Source organism: Lathyrus oleraceus, chromosome 4 (genome assembly GCF_024323335.1).
Source record: "Lathyrus oleraceus cultivar Zhongwan6 chromosome 4, CAAS_Psat_ZW6_1.0, whole genome shotgun sequence".
Classification (NCBI taxonomy): Eukaryota; Viridiplantae; Streptophyta; class Magnoliopsida; order Fabales; family Fabaceae; genus Lathyrus; species Lathyrus oleraceus.
The window spans coordinates 260,103,316-260,117,612 of NC_066582.1; positions in this window are offsets into that span (position 1 = coordinate 260,103,316).

A 14,297-nucleotide genomic window follows, 5' to 3' on the forward strand; every position below is an offset into this window, starting at 1 on the left:
CATAATGCAAGCTTTATATTCTGCCATGTTGTTTGTACACTTGAAAGTCAATCTAGCTATAAATGGTAGATGCGTGCCTTGAGGAATAATAATCACTGCCCCAATTCCATTTCCATATTGATTAACAGCTCCATCAAAAACCATGTCCCAACGGGAACCAGGTTCTGGCCCTTCTTCAAGCAATGGTTCATCACAATCTTTCATTTTCAAGTACAAAATCTCTTTATCAGGAAAGTCATACTGCACTGACTGGTAATCTTCAATTGGTTGGTGAGCCAAATAGTCAGCCAAGATACTACCTTTGATCGCTTTCTGAGATCGGTATTCGATATCATACTCTGATAATAACATCTGCCAATGAGCAATCCTCCCAGTTAAAGCAGGCTTTTCAAATAAATACTTGATTGAATCCATTTAGGATATCAACCAAGTGGTATGATTTAGCATATATTGACGCAGACGCTTAGCAGCCCAAGCCAATGCGCAACAAGTCTTCTCAAGCATAGAATACTGAGTCTCACAGTCGGTGAACTTCTTACCGAGGTAGTAAAGTGCAAATTCTTTCTTTCCAGTCTCGTGTTGTTGACCAAGAACACAACCCATACTTTCATCGAGCACAGTCAAATACATGATCAACGGTCTTCCTTCAACAGGTGGAGAAAAAATTGGAGGCTCAAGCAGATATTCCTTGATACTGTCAAACGCTTTCTGGCAGTCTTCGGTCCAATCACAAGACTGATCTTTCTGAAGAAGCTTGAATATAGGCGCACATGTGGCAGCCATGTGGGAAATGAATCTGGAGATATAATTCAAGCGGCTGAGAAAACCTCTGACTTGCTTCTCAGTTTTGGGCACAAGCATCTCTTGTATTGCTTTGACCTTGGCAGGATCAACTTCAATACCCTTCTCACTTACAATAAAGCCCAACAACTTACCTGAACGAACACCAAAAGTACACTTATTGGGATTCAAGCGGAGTTTATATTTCCTCAAACGCTGGAATAGCTTCAACAAATGTTCAACATGTTCCTCTTCATCAATCGATTTAGCAATCATGTCATCGACATATACATCAATCTCTTTATGCATCATATCATTGAAAAGAGTAGTCATTGCTCTTTGGTAAGTTGCACCAACATTCTTTAGACTGAAAGGCATCACTCTATAACAGAATGTTCCCCAAGGTGTAATGAATGTGGTCTTCTCCATATCTTCGGGTTCCATCTTGATCTGATTATATCCGGAAAATCCATCCATAAACGAAAAGACTTTGAATTTAGCAGTATTGTCTACCAACATGTCAATCTGTGGCAGAGGGAAATCATCTTTCGGACTGGCTTTATTCAAATCTCTATAATCAACACACATGCGTACTTTTCCATCTTTCTTTGGCATATGCACAATATTGGCCACCCATTGTGGATACTCAGCGGTTACAAGGAAACCGGTGTCAGTCTGCTTTTGCACTTCCTCTTTGATCTTCACAGCCATATCATGATGTGTTCTTCTCAACTTCTGCTTGACTGGTGGGCATTCTGGCTTCAACGGCAATCTATGCTCCACAATCTCAGAATCCAAACCAGGCATGTCTTGATAGGACCAAGCAAACACATCTGAATACTCTCGAAGAAGATCAATCAACCCCTTCTTGACATCTGGACACAGTCGAGACCCAATCTTGACTTCCTTCACATCATCCTCGGAACCCAAGTTGACTAATTCAATTTGTTCTTCGAACAGATGAATGGTCTTTTCATCTTGCTCAAGAAGACGAGATAATTCATCACTCACTTCTAAATCACTTTCCTCCTCGGCCTCAAACACATGGAATTCAAAATTTGGAGAAGGAGAAGGATCATTGTATTCAATGGGGTTAGGAACCAACCTGCATAATGATTTGATATTTTGATTTTAGAGAAGTGAATTTGTGACTAAATATTATGCAGATGGATAATTATATTGTTTATTTATGTTTTTTGTGATTACCATTTTCAGAATAAAGCAAAAAGTAAAAACAAGACATCATAGATGTGGATGAATAGAATTAATTTTAACAATGATCAATTTGAAAATGCCCAAACAATGCTCACTTCTCCCTTAGGCATATGAGAAGGATTTTAAAAACATATAAAAGCAATTACTTAGATCGATGCAAAATAACAGGAATATCAACAGCAGTCCAATTGTTGCAAGCCTTTCCATGCGTCACAAAATTGGTGTAGTCTTCCTCTTCGTCATCCTCTAGCACAGCAACTAAGTGTTGTTCATTTCCATGAATGAACCCTCCACTACGAAATCTAAGTTGCATATCTTTAGTCCTTGCAGTTGATGAACCTTTCTGGAACCCCAAACTGGTTCTGCCTTTATTGTCGGAGACGTCTACCATGCGCCCTCACTGATCAACATTGCCTTCTTCCACAATCTTCTTAGCATCTTTCAATGAGGACATAAGTGCCCCAACCCTCTTTTCAGCAGCAATAGACAAGGCTTGGAACGGAGTTCTAACCTCATCATCAGCTTCAACATAAGAGAAAGATGACAGGTGGCTTACCAACAACGCTTTCTCCCCACCAACGATCACAAGCTTTCCATTCTTCACAAATTTGAGTTTCTGGTGCAATGTGGAGGTAACAACTCCTGCCTCATGGATCCATGGTCTTCCCAACAAGCAACTATAGGCCGGGTGGATATCCATTACTTGAAAAGTAATTTGAAAATCACTCGGACCTATCTTAACTAGAAGGTCCACTTCACCAATAACCGTTTTGCGTGAACCGTCAAAGGCCTTGACGATTACACCACTATACCTCATAGGCACTCCTTAGTATGATAGCTTTGACAGAGTTGACTTCGACAGTATATTCAGTGACGACCCAGTGTCAACAAGCACATTCGACAAAGCGTCCTCTTTGCAATTCATAGAAATGTGCAAAGCCAGATTATGATTTCTTCCCTCCTCGGGGAGTTCTTCATCACAGAAGCTAAGATTATTGCAAGAAGTGATGTTATCCATAATATGACTGAATTGATTCACTGTAACATCATGTTCTACAAAAGCTTGTTCTAAAACTCTTTGCAGTGCTTCTCTGTGCGCTTCAGAATTCATGAGCAGAGACAACACTGAGATTTTTTAGGGGGTTTGGAGAAGCTACTCCACCACATTGAACTCACTTCTCTTGATTAACTGAAGTACCTCATCACCATTATTAGCTTTCAAATCGCTGGATTCACCAGACTTACCTTTTAAAACACCAACTGGATCTACAACAGGCACTTCCACCTTCTTACTCACAACTGATTCTTTCTTATCCTTTGGGAACACCGACCCAAACACTCGACCACTGCGGGTCACCTTGGTAACATCAGCAATGCTCACCATAGAGATAGTCGTAGGTAACGGGACCTCTTGACCAGCTTCTATCATTGTAGCAATATACTGATATGGCACAGCTTTATCATATGAATACGGGAATGGACCCGCTAACCGTATAACCAACAGCGATACTGATCTATTGCTGACATTATTACTGTTGTTGCTGTCATACTGGATTACCAATCTCTCTGGCTGCTTGAAAATGGGCACTATGACATTTACGTCGTCATCTACATGACGGGATTGAACAATTTGAATCATGCCTTCATCCATCAGTCGCTGGATGTCCCTTTTCACAATTTTGCAACCCCTCGGGTTAATACTAGAAATATCACAACTGTCATGGTCATGTTCACAATCACTCACCAAACAAATGTCCTTATGCATCTGCACTAAGGACCTCCAAATAAAGCGCACATCAAAAACCTTAAACTCGCCAGGACAACCATCCACCATATTCACAAAAGAGTTCCCATGAGCAGGCAACAAATTTGCTTTCACATTCGGCGCACGGTCCTCGAAGGACACCATTCCACTCTTCATCAGCTTCTGAACCTCATACTTGAGCGAACAAAAGTTCTCGATATCATGTCCGGGTGCTCCTTGATGAAAAGCACAACGGAGCTCAGGCTTGTACCACCATAGAAGTGGTTCTGGAATTTGCGGCGGGTTTCTTGGTTGGATTAGGTTCTTGAGAACCAAAGACGGGTATAATTCTGCATAAGACATAGGAATTGGGTCGATAGAGACCTTCTTGCTCTCAAAGTTTTGTTGATGATGATTGTTGTTGGTATTGTTGTTGTTTTAGGTGTTTGTTCGTTGTTGCGGTTGTTGTTGTTGACGTTGTGGTTGTTGAATTGGCGTTGATTGTTGATTAGAAAACACAGGGATAACTGAAGATACTTGATGATGATGTTGACGGGATGGTTGATTCCTTCTGATCTGAGGCCTCCTCTGCCTCCCACTGATTACTGCATTAGCTTCATTGTCCTTTTTCTTCCCAAAATTGCTACCATACCTCTTACTCGAAGATGCTTCATCCTTCGACAAACGTCCTTCTCGGACTCCTTCCTCAAGCCCCATCCCCATGTTTACCATTTCGGTAAAGTCACTGGGGGCACTAGCAATCATCCGTTCATAATAAAATGAACTCAGGGTTTTCAGGAAGATCTTTGTCATCTCTTTTTCCTCCAAAGAAGGAGTGATCTGGGCAGCCAATTCCCTCCATCTCTGCGCATACTCTGTAAACGTCTCATTATCCTTCTGAGACATAGACCTCAGCTGGTCTCTATCAGGCGCCATATCCATATTGTATTTATACTGCTTGACAAAATCCTCCCCTAAGTCATTGACGGTACGAATGCTTGCATTGTCCAACCCCATATACCAATGGAGTGTAGCACCGGTCAAACAATCTTGGAAGTAATGAATCAACAGTTGATCATTGTTGGTCTGAGTAGACATCTTGCGAGCATATATCACTAGATGACTGAGTGGACAAGTGTTCCCTTTATACTTTTCGAAGTCAGGCACTTTGAACTTCACCGGGATCTTGACGTTGGGCACTAAACACAACTCAGAAGCATTTTTTCCAAACAAATCCTTACCCCTTAGCGTCTTCAATTCCTTGTGCAGCTCAAGAAACTGACCTTTCATTTCATCCTTTTTCTCGTAGACATCCGGACCCTCAGACGGCTCAGAGTGATAAATGGTGTCCTCTACGCGAGGTAAGGTATGCACAACGGGAGGTGGCACAGACATGACCGGGCTAGATGTCGGCATGGAAGTAAAAGTAGGCGCGAAGCCTTCAGGCATAAAGTTGGACGGCATTCCCCACCGGAATCTGGAAGGCATAATGGGTACAAAATGAGCGGTAGCAACAGCCATGGTAGAGGTAGCCATCTCTGAAATAACTGTCCTCTGAGGAGGAGGAGTTACAGGCGATGGAGAAGATTGACTTTGAGCAGCAAGAACTGACTCCATCATGGCAGTCAGGCAGGCGATCTCGTCCTTCAGCTCTCTATTTTCTTGCTCTATATGCTCCATAATTCTCAGATGATTGGCGCAGGTGTTGTACCGATGAGTCAGCTTGGCTAAAGCGCAGAAGAAACGCCAACGTGACATCTGGCGAAAGAGAAACCTTCTTATGCAAATGATGCATGAAATGCAATGCTTGTTTATTTATTTTTTGTTTTCAAGGAACTTACTATATCATTTTCAAATATATATATATATATATATATATATATATATATATATATATATATATATATATATATATATATATATATATATATTTATATATATATATATATATATATATATATATATATCAATAATTGCAATAATTTTTATATGACCAAAAATCTATTTTCATTTATAATTGGAAGGATAACACTGAGTACAATTTCAGAAACAAGAGAAAAGGAGACTAGTCATCCTAAGGATCCCTAACAACAGTGTCAGAAGACCAAGCTAAAGGCGCCTATTTCCTTCGAACGCGTCGAATCTCGATCTCAAAAGAAGCCTTCATCTGAGTCTTCTCGAGGACAAGTTGATCAACAATCTTCTTCTAAGCAATGGAAGCTGAGGCATGCTAAAAGATGAAACCTCTGGCTCTCTCTGTCTCTTCGTCACTCGGTCTTCAAGTAGCTCAATAAGTGCATTTTTGTCCTTAGACTCCAACTGCAACTCTTCATGCTTCTTGCTTAAAGCACGAAAACGCTCTTCCCACATATCTTTCTCTTGCTTCATCTTAACGAGCACATCTTCCAACTCCTCTATATCTTGGTTCACTACGCCAAAAAGGTTTTTTAACAGCGCATCTTAGACAGCGCTTTTAAAAGAAAGCGCTGTCTAAGGTTAAAATAAAAATAAAACACGGAAAATGTTCTAAAAAAATAATGAAAGCGCTGTCTAAGGGGGGGTCTTAGACAGCGCTTTTAGAAAGCGCTGTCTAAGACCCCCCTTAGACAGCGCTTTTAGAAAGCGCTTTAAAATATAGACCTTAGTCAGCGCTTTTGAGAAAGCGCTGTTTAAAGTCTTTCAATTAAAAAAAAATTAAAACCAAAAGCGCTGTCTAAGGTGGGGGTTTAGAAAGCGCTTTTGGAAAGCGTTGTCTAAGGCATATCTTAGAAAGCGCTTTCCACAAAAGCGCTATCTAAGGTCTAATTAAAATTAAATTTCAGACTTCTATTTTCGTTCTCAGTTCTTTTTGTTTTCCCTCCTGCGATTAAACCCCTCCAGCGAACCCTAATAGCGAACGAGAATACATTGTAATCATTCGGTTTCAATACCAGAAAGTGTTTGAAGAATCGGTTTCAGAACGTCATTTCTACTGCGGTATGTTCTTCATTTCTGCATTTTTTCATTTCTGATTCAGTTCGTCATTTCTACTGCGTTTTGTTCGTCATTTCTTAACATTTTCATTCATTTGGTTTCAGGCATTGCAAGTGTTTGAAGAATATTTCATTTCTGAAAGTGTTTGAAGAATCCTTCATTTCGGTATGTTCTTCATTTAGGGAAATATCAGTATTTGTAAATATCTTCATCAGTATTTTTCATGCTCTGTTATTTTGTTTGGTTCAATGCTTGCTCTTTTTGTTTGTAAAATACACTGTTGATGCTCAATTGCCAACCCTAACTGAATGAGAAATAAAAATTCTTGTTCTTGTCTTTATGTAAGTGCAAGCATCTTTCTTTATCATCTAATATGCAAATATGAATACCTAACAATATCACATTAATTATGAGTACTATTTTTGTTGCATTATTCTACATGTACATCAAGTATTTTGTCCAAATATTTGAATATAAAGTTTAGGCGAGTAATGGGGTCCATTTATAGACTTTTAGATTGAACACATAAGTTTTGGACATGAAACATGGTTTTCCCACATAAAAAGGTAGGTAGGTAGTATTAAATTTCATACATTGTTTTGTTACAGTGTCTGTGTCTACTTGACTTTAAACTCTAAATATCATTTTGGATTTAGATGTTCAATATTGTTCAAACTTCATGTTTCCTTAGTGATTATACTTGAAGATTGAATAGGTAGTTTTTTTTTATTTTTAACTGTGAAAGTGTTGTTCATCTCACTTTCATTCTAAAGGAACAAGATTTCTCCCATAAAATGATTGAACGAACTCTAATATAGTTATAGGTATAGTTATAGGTATATTGTAATAGAAAAAGTTTGATTCTTGTAATATAAAAAATGAAAGTGATGAGGTAATTAAAGTTGGTATATTGGCGTATCGGATACGTTATTGAAGTTTATATTAACATTGGTTATGTATAGGTTTTTGAAGTTTAAAATGAATTGAACTTTATAATTGTTAGGATATTCAAAGATACTACCTTAGTTATGTATTTTCGTCTGGATTAATTGTTTACTTTAATAAGTAGGAAAACCATGGATAAAACATGGATCTGTGCCGATCGAATGACCAAAGAGTACGAGAGTGGGGTTTTGGAATTCGTTAAGTATGTTGTTCAACATGCTGAAAACCCCAGACGAATGCATTGTCCTTGCTTGCGTTGTTGTTATATTGGTAAGGTTGACGCACATGGATTGAAATCGCATTTGCTGAGGCATGGAATTGATCAAAGTTATCAGTGTTGGATATTTCATGGTGAGAAAATTAACGAGAATGTTGAATCGAGTGGAAAAAGTAATACGACATATGCTTCATACGACAAAGACACGGAAACATACGATTGTGATCGAGTTGAAGAGATTGTAGAAGCACTGGAAGAAGATCTTCATGATTGTCCTGAAATGTTTGAGAGGATGGTAAGCGATGCAGAGAAACCGTTGTACAAAGGTTGCACTAAATTCTCAAGACTTTCTGCGGTATTAATGTTGTACAACTTAAAGGCGGGCAATGGATGGTCGGATAAAAGTTTCATAGAGTTGTTGGCCCTTATGAGAGAAATGCTACCGGATGATAATGTTCTTCCTAATCGAACCTATGAGGCAAAAAAAATGTTGTGCTCTATTGGCATGAGCTATGATAAGATACATGCTTGTCCTAACGATTGCATTTTGTTTCGTAACGAATATGCAATGTTAACTGAGTGCCCTAAATGTGGTTTGTCTCGATATAAGAAAAGATTATCTCCCGCAAAAGTCTTATGGTATTTTCCGATAATTCCGAGATTTAGGCGCATGTTTCGTAGTGAAACCGATGCAAGACATCTTATTTGGCATGCAGATGAAAGAATTATTGATGGAAAGTATCGGCATCCGGCTGATTCACCACAGTGGTTGAAGATTGATAATGATTATCCTGAGTTTGGATCAGAAGCAAGAAACCTTCGATTGGCATTATCTACTGATGGAATGAACCCACATGGTCTTCAAAGTATCTCACATACCACATGGCCTGTGATTCTTATGATTTATAACCTACCTCCGTGGCTATGTATGAAGCGTAAGTACATGATGTTATCTATGTTAATCTCTGGGCCTAAACAACCAGGGAATGACATAGACGTATACTTGACACCTCTGATAGAAGATTTAAAGATTTTGTGGGAGAACGGTGTGGAGGTTTATGATGGATATAGGAAAGAAAGTTTCAATTTGAGGGCGATGTTGTTTGGCACAATTAATGATTTTCCAGCATACGGGAATCTATCTGGGTATAGCATTAAAGGTCAACGTGCGTGTCCTGTTTGTGAAGACGGAACCGATACGATTCGATTGGAACTTTGCCAGAAGAATGTGTTTCTCGGTCATCGTAGATTCTTACATTCTAAACATCACTACCGTGGGTGGAGAAAAGCATTCAATGGAGACACCGAACATCGTAGAGCTCCACCCGCATTGTCAGGTGAACAAGTTTTTGAAAAGGTGAAAGATGTGCGTACTGAGTTTGGCAAGCCTTTTGCACATAAGATTGTGAAAGGTGGGTGGAAGAAAAGGTCGATATTTTTTGAATTGCCATATTAGAAGTCTTTGTACGTGAGACATTTTCTCGATGTTATGCATATTGAAAAAAACGTATTTGAAAGTGTTATCGGTACATTACTCAATATAAAAGGCAAGTCTAAGGATGGCCTTAAAGCAAGGGAGGACATGTTAAAAATGGGAATGAGAACTGAATTAGCACCCGTGAAGAAAGGAAGACGAACATATCTACCACCTGCTGCTTTTACTTTATCTAGAAAGGAGAAAAAAAAATTGTGTAAGTCTCTGAGTGAAGTTAAGGTTCCAGAAGGATACTCATCTGATATCAGAAGACTTGTTTCTATGAAAGACCTCAAGTTGAAGAATTTGAAGACACATGATTGCCATGTTATAATGGAACATTTTCTACCGATAGGTATACGTTCTATTTTGCCAGAAAAAGTAAGAAGTGCCATAACTAAATTGTGTTTTTTCTTTAGGTCAATTTGTAGTAAGGTGATCGATCCCGAGATCTTACCAACACTACAAAAAGAGATTGTAATTACCTTGTGTGAGCTTGAAATGTATTTTCCTCCGTCTTTTTTTGACATAATGGTTCATTTAGTTGTTCATCTTGTGAAAGAGACACAGTTGTGTGGACCAGCTTATATGAGATGGATGTACCCTGCTGAACGGTATATGAAAATATTAAAAGGGTACGTGAAATCCCGAAGTCGACCAGAGGGTTGTATTGTTGAACGATACATTGTTGAAGAAGCTGTTGAGTTTTGTACTGAATATTTGTCTAACGTTCAATCGATTGGACTCCCCAGAGCTCAGATTTTCGACAAAATGGAAGGTAAAAAATTAATTGGGAATAAAATTGTGACAATATCAAGGGATGAACGGGATCAAGTTCATTTGTATGTTCTGCACAATAATAATGAGGTTGAGCCATATGTTGAAATGCACAAGGATGTACTCCGAAGGTTAAATCCGAACAGAAATGAAAATTGGATAGTTATAGAGCACAATCAAAGTTTCATACAATGGTTGAAGGATCATATTTATTTGAAGCGCTCTTCAGATCCTTCTTCGGTAACAGAAATGTTGAGATGTTTGGCATATGGTCCAAGTTTGCATGTGTTTTCTCATAGCGCATATTCAATTAATGGATACACATTTTATACCAAAGAACAAGATGATAAGAGTACTATGCAAAATAGTGGTGTCACCGTGCTAGCTGAAGCAATGCATATATCAAGTATGAAGGACTTAAACCCCAAATATGCAAATTTGTCATATTTTGGAGTTATTGAGCACATTTGGGTGTTTGATTACGAGAAGTTTCAGATTCCCATCTTTGGTTGCAAGTGGGTGAATAGTAGTGGCATACGAATGGATAAGTCTGGATTTTTGCAAGTTGATCTTACTAGGGTGGGGTACAAAGATGAACCTTTTATTCTAGCATCTCAAGCTAAACAAGTGTTCTATGTGAATGACCCGAAGAGTACAAAATGGTCTATAGTGCTTTTCTCTAACAAAGTGACTGATGATAGCGGTGTCGATCAATGTGATATTGATGTTGAGAATGAGTCATGCATTAGACGGAATGAGTTGAATAGAAATGATGAAGTTGAGGATCTTATACCGGATGAGTCATATATAAGAAACGATCATAATGAGGGAATTTGGATCAATTCATCCATACGCATTGCTAAGAAACAAGTGATTAATATTCCAACAAAGAAAAGAAAGAGATGTTAGTGACTTAGGTAAATTATCCATGGTTTCTTTATTTTATTTTTTTCAATTGTTTTGATTATAAGCTATCCGAGAAATTGTGTATTATCTTGACTCGTTAGGAAATGATTGGACAACATACCCGGATATGAAGGTCCTAATTGACACGTAAGTGAGAATGTTCAAAAATTTTCTTAGTTTATGTGAATTGTTCTAATTGCTTCATTTTTATTTTATTAGCGTCCTACAAGCTTTTCGGGCCCAACGAGATATCCAAACCTCAAGGAGGGGCGCCAACTCCATTACATGGATTAAAGTGGCGGTATATTTTTAATTACCACATTTTTTATTATATTAGTGATGACACTTGATAAAACTTAGGATTTATAATCCATATTTTTTTTTTCATATGTAGTGTCCTCAACAACGTAATCAAATAGATTGCGGGTATTTCATGTTGAGGTTTATGCGAGATACTCTTGCTTTGGGCCGATTAAAGATTCCCACCGATGTATGTATTTCTAACTTATGAGTTATTTTTATATTTACACATATCTCATATAATTAAATAGTTGGAATTAATTCAAAATATGTTATATTATTATGTAGTACTTTGATGAATTCAAGTGTGCATTTTATACAAAGGATCAAGTGGACGAAATCAAAGAGGAGTGGTGTCAATTCATGATAAAGCTCAATGTTTGTTCATAAATTTGTGTAATTAATGTGTACATTTGTAGTATATGTTATGACTTGTAAATGTGTACATAAATTTGTATATATTTTGATACATTTAAGGCAAAATTGGTTTGAATTGGTATATATATATATTTGTTAGCCAAAAATTGGTAGAAAAAAGGCCAAAATGGCATATATAAAATGTGATAATTGTCTGTCAAAATCTGGTTGAAAACAGGTAGAAATTCTGGTTTATAAACCTGGAAAAAATGTGGTTTAAAACAAAAGCTTCAAAAAATTTCGTATACCTTAGACAGCGCTTTTGTAAAAAGCGCTGTCTAAGGGGGGATTAGAAAGCGCTTTAGGCAAAAGCGCTGTCTAAGGGGGGGGCTTAGACAGCGCTTTTTGAAAAGCGCTGTCTAAGGGGGGGGCTTAGACAGCGCTTTTTGAAAAGCGTTGTCTAAGGTATACCTAAAAAAATTAAAATAGGAGGGTCTTAGAAAGCGCTTTTGGCCAAAGCGCTGTCTAAGGGGGTGGGGCTTAGACAGCGCTTTTCAAAAGCGCTGTCTAAGGTATACCTAAAAAATTTAAAATAAGAGGGTCTTATAAAGCGCTTTTGGCCAAAGCGCTGTCTAAGGGGGGGGGGCTTAGACAGCGCTTTTAAGATTTAAAAAAGCGTTGTCTAAACCTTTAGCAGCGGAGGTTTAGACAGCGCTTTAAAGCGCTGTCTAAGGCTAAAAAAAGCGCTGTCTAAGGTCTTGTTTGTTGTAGTGGTTAGGGAGAGTTAATGGCTCAACCACAACCATAAACATAGGTTTTTCACAAGGATAAGGCATCTTCAACTCCAAAGCTCTCTTCTTCACCCAAAGAGTCCAAGCTTCCAAAACTACACAATTGCGCGGGCCAAGCTCGGATCTTCCTTTCCTATGCACATTATGCCAAGCATGCACAATCTCCTGCTTCAAGTGTTGGGGATCTTTACCCTGTTGATAGAAAAGACCTTCTAACAAAGTGTTATTAGGTTTTTCTCTCAAGGGGAACCCAAGTTGACGACGAGCCAAAGCAAGGTTGTAGTTTATTCCTCATTGTGTACCAATGAGAGGCACATTAGAGAATTCACCACAACTATCAATAATCTCCAAATTGCTTAAATCTGGATCATACCAAACTATATCATCATTAGTGAGAGACATAAGTCTCTGAGACCACCGTAGACATTGATTGTTCTCCACAAAAACAGGTGTCTGAGGCAAGTGCAAAATAAACCACTTGTACAGAAGAGGAATGCAACAGAGAATAGTTCCACCACCTTTAGAGTTCCTTATATGCAAAGAGAAATAAATATCACCCAGCAAAGTAGGCACAGGATTCCCAATCAAGAAAAGTCTAATGGCGTTAACATCATCAAAACCGTCAATGTTAGAGAACAAAGCTAATCCATAAATGAGCAACATAAAAATAGCTTCAAAAGCATCCACATTACCAGCTTGAGCAAAAGCAGTAGCTTCCTTGATGAGGAAATCAGATGGCAACCCAAACAACCCTCCTTTCTTCACCCAATGAGCCTCTCTCTCAAACTTCTTCAAGTGAAGAGCTTCAGCAATAATACTAGATCAGGGAATCTCCTCCAATTCACTAAAAGGCACTCTACTAGAAACAGGTATCCCCAAAAGATGAGAATACTCCTCCAAGGTAGGCACAAGCTGAAAATCTAGGAAAGTGAAGCAACAGTAGAGAGGATCATAGAACTGCACTAGCACACTCAAAAGTCTTTCAACCACATCAGTAGACAAGACGGACAGAAGCTTCCCATGATGTTGTTTGAAGTCCAAGGGATCTAATACAAAAGATGCTAGCTTCCTTAACTCTTTCAAATCTGGACATCTGAAACTGTACTTCTTAGTGTTCCTTCGTCCACAATCCATGGTCTGAGAAAATATTTGCAAATAATACCTCAATTCCTTGAAATTTTTGTGTGATGAATGTTATGATGTGCATGAATGCAACAATCACAAATAAGGGATCACACACAAGGCAAACAAAGGTCAAGGGATGAATCAAGTCATTGTCAAGATCAATCATCCATTTTGGTGGATTATGGTTTACACCTTATGAACACACAAGTTCCATTGATATTGACAAGACTTGATTGGATCAACCAAGAATCAAGGGTTTGTTATAAATCACGAGCATGGAGTCTGGGTAAGAACCATCTCAAAGGAGTGAACTAAGGATAAAAACCTGTAGATCATGTTCTAAAAAGTTCCCAGAGTCTTAATTCCATCTATCGAATATTACAGGTTAAGATGACTGACTCATTGACCCATAATATTCTAAAGAGAAACTCATTTGAGTGTAGTATCGCGTAACAACTGTTATCAAGTCTACACTTGAACAGTCTTCGCACTACGTCCTAAATAGGCCAAGAGGGGGTAAATGTTCTATGGTCCTCAGCTTCTCGGGCCCAAATTAGAGATAGCAATGCCTAACCACAAATACTTGTGTGACATTTCCAAATCCAAAAGAGTCTCCATTGAGCAGATGGACCTCGAGCCAACTTGTTAAGGACTACTCCACACAAGTCGAACATGACTATACCATCCTCATAT